This window comes from Malania oleifera, chromosome 3, assembly GCF_029873635.1.
Source record: "Malania oleifera isolate guangnan ecotype guangnan chromosome 3, ASM2987363v1, whole genome shotgun sequence".
Taxonomy (NCBI): domain Eukaryota; kingdom Viridiplantae; phylum Streptophyta; class Magnoliopsida; order Santalales; family Ximeniaceae; genus Malania; species Malania oleifera.
Window position 1 is genome coordinate 66,712,773 of NC_080419.1, and position 5,823 is coordinate 66,718,595.

The 5,823-nt window shown below is 38.2% G+C and overlaps 1 non-coding gene and 1 pseudogene across 1 annotated transcript; one reads left to right on the forward strand and one right to left on the reverse strand.

Moving 5' to 3' along the window:
• Nucleotides 1-260: 260 nt before the first annotated feature.
• LOC131152472 (small nucleolar RNA R71) lies at nucleotides 261-367 on the reverse strand. Its single transcript, XR_009135972.1, has one exon. It is a non-coding gene; the product is annotated as a small nucleolar RNA R71 (small nucleolar RNA).
• Nucleotides 368-1,850: 1,483 nt separating this feature from the next.
• Nucleotides 1,851-5,144, forward strand: LOC131151345 (uncharacterized; annotated as a pseudogene).
• Nucleotides 5,145-5,823: the final 679 nt, after the last annotated feature.

A 5,823-nucleotide genomic window follows, 5' to 3' on the forward strand; every position in this document is an offset into this window, starting at 1 on the left:
GCATGATCCAACTCTTACACACCTTTCATGGATTAGAAAGTGAAAATCCATATGTACATGTTAGGGAATTTGAGGAGGTAGTGGGCACTTTTTATAGCTAACCCAATGTCATAGATTCTATTAGACTAAAATTTTTCCCATTCTCTTTAAAAGATAGAGCAAAGAGTTGATTATACTCTCTGAGACTGAGATCCATAGGTACATGGGCGGAAATGACTGAAGCTTTCTTTAATAAATATTTCCCACACCATAAGACCAATAATTTGAAAAGACAGATCTTAACCTTTGCCCAAAAAGATAGTGAAACCCTATACCAAGCATGGGAAAGGTTTAAAAAACTGTTAAATTTGTGCCCACACCATGGGTATGAGAATTGGCGCCTAGTTAGCTGTTTTTATGAAGGACTCATAATTATGGAGCGCCAATTCGTGGAGATGATGTGCAATGGAGAGTTTCTCCAAAAAGATCCTGATGAAGCAATTGAATTCTTGAATGACCTAACTGAGAAAGCTCACACTTGGACTGGACCCAGTGCTACTGATAACACCAATAGGTCAAAACCTAGTGGTGTCTACCATCTATGAGAAGAAGATCACCTCAATGCCCAATTGAATCTTGTCACAAAGAAACTTGAAGCCTTGGAAAGTAGAGATAGTTGGCCCATCCAAACAATCTCTAGAGTGGAATCTCAAGTCACATGCTTTGTCTGTGGAGAAGTGGACCACCCAGCTTAGGAATGTCCCACCTATGGAGAGATGCGAGGTATGTATGAAGAACAATGTAATGCACTTGGAATGTTTCAAAAGGCACACTCTTTGTACTCCAGCACTTACGACCCTAGTTGGAGAAACCATCCCAATTTTAGTTGGAAGTCTGAATCCATTTAGTTTGCACCATCCAACCACAACAACTGGAAACCTGAGGCACCATTACAACGATCTTATCCTCCACCTCAATATGATGCTTCACCTACAAGATCTTCTTTGGAAGACACTTTACATGCATTTATGGAGGCGCAAAATAAGACGAACAAAAAATTTGAATCTGTCCTGACACAGGTGGTGGAAGAAAACAAGGAGATAAAAAGTAAAATCACTAGATTAACTAATTCTTTGACAATCCAATAGTGAGGTAAATTTCCTTCGCAACCTCAGTCAAATCCAAAAGGGCAACATATGGCTGAAACTTCAACCAGAGAGGAGCAAAATATTAAAGGGGTTAATGCCATTATGACTCGAAGTGGCAAAACTTTAGATGGACCAACTCTGCCAAACAACAAAAACACTACTCTTGGAGATGCCTCTCCACTAGAGCCTGAGAAGAAGTTTCTGGTACAGGTGCCATTTCCCCAAGCTCTTTGAACGGGAAAATTACCAAAAAATCAAGGTGAGATTCTTGAACATCTCACACAAGTTAAAGTAAACCTGCCTTTGTTACATGTGATCAAACAGGTACTAGCTTATGCAAAGGTAATCAAGGATTTGTGCACCATGAAGAAAAAGCACAATGTCAAGAAGACGACATTCTTGACCGAGCAGGTAAGCGCAGTGATTGAGAAGAAAACTCCACCAAAATACAAAGATCCAGGATGTGCCACAATCACCTGCCACATAGGGACAAACGAGTTTAGCCAAGCTCTACTAGATCTAGGTACAAGCGTCAATTTAATGCCTTACTCAGTGTGCCTGCACCTGGGACTTGGAGAGATTAAGCCCACTTATGTGGTATTGCAACTGACCGATTGTTCTGTGTGATGACCAAGGGGGATAGTGGAAGATGTTTTGCTCCAAGTTGATAAATTCGACTATCCCATTGACTTTTTGGTCCTGGATACTCAATCGGGGGTTGACATGGAGCCAAAAATTCCGTTGATCTTAGGAAGACCATTCTTGGCTACTGCAAATGCTTTGATCAACTGTAGGAATGACCTCATGAAGCTGTCATTTGGGAAAATGACTCGTGAAGTTAATGTTTTCAATGTTGGAAAGCAACCACGAGACGAGGATGAGTGCTATCAAACCTACCTGATAGACACACTTGTTCAGGAGGAAGTACACTTGCATAAAGATTTTGAATCTTTAGATTACCTCCTCCATAACTCCAACTTCGATCCATTGCTATTTCCTATAAATACTATTAATATTTCTACTGATTTTGATAAAAAACAGGATAAGCAATTGAAATATTGGCAGCCGCGCTTTGAAGAGTTGCCAAGTGATAGAGAAAAGTTGAAACCCTCGACCTTGGAAGCACCAAAATTTGAACTTTCCTCATCGCCAAGGGGTTTGAAGCATGCATTCTTAGGAGCTGGTGATACTTTTCCTGCGATTATTTCTTCTGAACTTAGTGCTGAACAGGGTGAAAATTTGATAAATTCGTTTACAGAACATAAATCTACACTAGGTTGGGTCATAACTGACATTAAAGGTATTTCCCCACTGATATGTTCCCATAAGATCCATTTAGAGGAAGGAGCTCAACCCCGTAAAGACCCCAAAGAAGACTTAATCCTACAATGAAAGAAGTTGTTAAGAAAGAATTCTTAAAATTATTAGATGCTGGTATAATCTATCCAATATATGATAGTCAATAGGTGAGTCCAACACAAGTAGTTCCTAAGAAATCAGGGGTGATTGTCGTGGAAAATGAGGATGGAGAATCTATTCCAACTAAGGTAGTGGCTGGGTGGCGAATGTGCATCGACTATAGAAAATTAAATTCTGTCACTCGGAAAGACCACTTTCCATTGCCTTTTATTGAACAAATCTTAGAGCGTCATCCCTTCTATTGCTTTCTTGATGGATATTCAGGATATTATCAAATAGAGATAGCTATAGAAGATAAGGATAAGACCACTTTTACATGTCCTTTTGGTACTTTTGCTTTTCGTAGGATGCCATTTGGTTTATGTAATGCGCCTGTTACTTTTCAGCGTTGTATGATGAGCATATTTTCTGATATGGTTGAAAAATGCATGGAAATTTTTATGGATGATTTGACTATTTTTGTAATTCCTTTAACTCATGTTTGCTTAACTTGAAAGCTGTTTTGAGTAGGTGTGAAGAAAAATTACTTGTGTTGAACTGGGAAAAATGTCATTTCATGGTGCCTTCAGGGATTTTCTTAGGGCACATTGTGTCTAAAAAAGGTATAGAGGTTGACAAGGCCAAAATCGAATTAATATCTCAACTACCTTCTCCTAAGATAGTAAGAGATATCCGATCATTTTCGGGACATGCTGGCTTCTACAGGAGGTTTATACAAAATTTCTCCACTATTTCTCGACCATTGTGTAACCTCTTGTTGAAAGATGTGGAGTTCAGCTGGACTTTAGAGTGCGAAGAAGCATTTCGAATGCTCGTTGGCAAACTCACCACTGCTCCTATTATACAGTCACCAGATTGGACCTTGCCATTTGAAATAATGTGTGACGCTAGCAATTATGCTATCAGAGCTTTCCTAAGGCAACAAAGGGAGGGGAAGCCCTTTGTTGTTTATTATGCTAGTCGAACCTTAAATAGTGCTTAAATAAATTATTCTATTACTGAAAAAACCTACTAGCAGTTGTTTTTGCTTTAGAAAAATTCCGTTCGTATTTGATTGGTTCACCTATTATAGTGTTTATTGACCATGCAACCCTTAAGTACCTTCTGTCTAAGAAGGATGCTAAGGCTCGTCTGATTAGGTGGATTTTACTCTTGCAGGAATTTGATCTTACAATCAAAGATAAGAAAGGTGTGGAAAATGTCGTGGTTGATTATTTATCTCGCCTAGAGTTCAATGACTCTGTTGAAAGACCACCCATTCAAGATGACTTCCCTGATGAACACCTATTTGCCATTAGCCAAATGCCATGGTATGCTCACATTGTCAACTACTTGGTTTTTTGTGAAATTTCATCCAACTGGAGTGCACAAGATAAACGTAAGTTCTTGGTCGAGGTAAGAAATTTTTATTGGGATGATCCTTATTTGTTTAAGTATTGCCCTGACCAAATCATGAGAAGATGCATTCCAAAAACCGAGGTAATGAATGTCTTGAACTTTTGTCATCCAGAGGCTTGTGGTGGTCATTTCTCTATGAAAAAGACCGCTACAAAAATTTTACAGTGTGGTCTTTATTAGCCCACTTTGTTCAAAGATACTAATGCTTTTTGTCGTTATTGTGAAAAATGCCAGAAGTTTGGAGCACTAACCCGACATCACATGATGCCCCTTAACCCTATTCTTGTCATTGAAATATTCGATTATTGGGGTATTGATTTTATGGGTCCTTTTCCTTCTTCTTTTGGCTATCTTTATATTCTTCTTGCTGTTGACTATGTGTCCAAATGGATCGAGGCCGTGCCTTGTTGTACTAATGATAACACTGTTGTGATCAAATTTTTGAAAGAGAATGTATTGTCTAGGTATGGTACGCCACGTGTCATCATCAGTGACTAAGGGGCACATTTATGTAATCGTTCCTTTGAAGCTTTGATACACAAGTATGGAGCTGTTCACATGGTCTCCACTGCATATCATCCACAAACCAATAGACAAGCTGAGCTAGCAAATCGTGAAGTCAAGCAGATTTTGGAAAAAACTGTTCAACCAAACTGGAAAGATTGGTCTTTACGCCTATCTAATGCATTATGGGCTTATTGCACTGCTTACAAGACTATTCTTGGAATGTCTTCATATCGACTTGTCTATTGGAAAGCGTGTCATCTACCTGTTGAATTGGAGAATAAAGCTTATTGGGCTGTTAAAGCCCTTAACTTTGATATTAGTGCTGCAGGTCTTCGAAGGAAGTTACAATTGTTAGAAATAGAAGAGTTGAGGAACAATGCCTATGACAACTCTAGGATTTACAAAGCTAAATTGAAAGCAGCTCACGATAAGCAGATCCTAAGGAAATATTTTGAGCCAAAGCAACGGGTGCATCTATATGATTCCCGTTTGCATCTCCATCCTGGAAAGTTGAGATCCCGCTGGACTGGTCCATTTTTGGTGAAACAAGTATTTCCCAACGGTGTTGTTGAAATTGAAGATCCAAAAGATGGGAGAATTTTCAAAGTTAATGGACAACAGTTGAAGCATTTTGTGGAGTGCGTAGACCAACCTGAGAAGATCACTCTGGTGGCTCCTATCTACCTTAATTAATCAGGTTTTATCTTTCTATACTATAGTTTTTATTTTATTTTATTTTTGTTTTTTCCCTTTTGTGTGTTTTTTAGTTTTCCTCTGGTATCTCCTGCATGTCTAGTTCTTATACAACACCATTGCTATATTTGGTGACAGTGAGGACACTGTCAAATTTAGGTTGGGGGTGGTGGCATATTCATGCACATTTGCACATTTGCACTTATAATTTTGGTAATTATTGTGTAAACAAGTGTACATTGCATGTTTGAACGGATTGACTTGGAATCTTAGCAGTTCTATCCATGTGTTTTGATCAAAATATTTGATTTTTGTCACATTTTCTATCTTGATTATTAGATAATAACTTCTAAAAATTTTATCTGCACGTTGCTAGGTCTTATGGTAAGATGGATGTTTAATGTATATAGCTGAGAAAATTACCATGGTTAAGTTTATTTTCCTTTTGAACTCACACATCTTTGGTGAGTGAGTGGAGAGGATGAGAAAACAGTTTACATTGATTTGTTGGATTGGTTAATTGCTGCTAGGAATGTCAATACGTGATACTTATCCGCCGAGGGATGATATTTGTCAAACTTGTGATTTAATTTATTGATGAGCCTAGATAACCTGAATATTCTCTATCCTTGAGAATATCATGGTAAGAATTGTTATTTTATTTTGGTTGTATTTGTTC